We start from the raw sequence: 1388 nt of genomic DNA, 5'->3' as shown, positions 1-1388 counted from the left end.
ATGAAAGAGGGAGCTCTTCTTAACATTTTGACACCAAAATCATGTCGATACACCTTACCGACTGCGAGTAAAGCCACCCACGCTTTAACTTGACAGACTGTAGGATCTACCTTTGGAGACCCCTGCTGTAGACATATATAAATATATCAAACTTTACCTCGAAACTAACTACTTTCTAATCTCGCGCTATACGAAATTACCAGTCACAGCTCCCCAAAAATGTAAGGGTAAACATGAGCTGGCCCTCGAGAAGTTTAAAAGATGGAGAAAACAAAATAAAAGAATGTTTGGTCAGTGATGATCATCCTTATCAAAAAACATTCACTCGATAGGACGTTCTCGCAGCATTTCGGTAAAAGACTATCTAACGCTCACTTTTCTGGGAGCTCTACAGTCTCATAACATGGTGGCTTATAGTGAAATATCTTACATCACTCGCAGGGTTACACGTCTCCACGCGAAAAAATTGCAAGTAAATTTACTTACTCCTGAAATTTTTCTATTAAAAATGGATGTGTCGTCCCGAACATTCACAGTGGTGCTAATCTTTTTACAAACGGGCCGGGCGAAACTTTTTCAGGTGAACCCCCCTTCTCAACCGAAATTTTTGATGAGCATGAAAAAAAAGATCCAAAGAAAAGAAGGACATTTTGTACTTACAAGGGTTACATTTTCCAATTAATAGTGTCAATTTGAGACATTTTCCAATCGAAATTGTCACATTTGGACCTTTTCTAGCTGTACGGTTCAAAAATGAACAATTCAATTCAAGGTTGGATACTGTCCAGTAGAAATCTTCCAAATTTCAAGATTTGTATAAAAATTTAAAAAAAGTCCTGAAACAAAGCGATGAACAGAAAATGATGAACGGCATGTAAACAAAATTCTGAACAGGAATGATGTATTCTGTCAACGTAAATATGTTACTAAACACAAGTACTTCAATGCTACTAATCAATCAAATCATTCCAAAAAATAAGGGGATACATCTTTTTTGCAGATGGGATCAAGTCTAACTTACGATAGGAAGCACCTTATGGTTTTAATTAGGGAGTTTCCAAAACATTACTACAGTCCGATGGAAATTAAATATTATAAAATTTAGAATTAGCAAATCGATTTTATCTATTATTATTTACAAAAATTCCATAATATCATAAGGGATGTTGAATTTAAAATGATAAAATGTTGCAATAAATTGAAAGTTTTATAAGAATCTCAAAATATATAAATATATATACCTCAATGGTTTTGTCTACACCGAAAGGTTAATCACACACATATTAGGACATTGAACAGCACAGTATACAAGAGTATGCATAATATATATTATTGCTATTTTTAAAATAAATTTTTCGTAATTTGTATTACTTAATTTTATCAATAAT

At 33.2% G+C, this 1388-nt stretch overlaps 1 protein-coding gene across 2 annotated transcripts in view; it reads right to left on the bottom strand.

The window, feature by feature from the left end:
• Positions 1 to 1388, bottom strand: part of LOC117172096 (zinc finger protein 2 homolog) — a 12629-nt gene that overhangs the window by 2329 nt on the left and 8912 nt on the right. The window lies entirely within an intron of this gene.

Source organism: Belonocnema kinseyi, chromosome 4, assembly GCF_010883055.1.
Source record: "Belonocnema kinseyi isolate 2016_QV_RU_SX_M_011 chromosome 4, B_treatae_v1, whole genome shotgun sequence".
In the NCBI taxonomy this organism is placed as follows: domain Eukaryota; kingdom Metazoa; phylum Arthropoda; class Insecta; order Hymenoptera; family Cynipidae; genus Belonocnema; species Belonocnema kinseyi.
The sequence above is the reverse complement of the archived record's forward strand: the minus strand, read 5'-3'. Positions and strand labels throughout refer to the sequence as shown.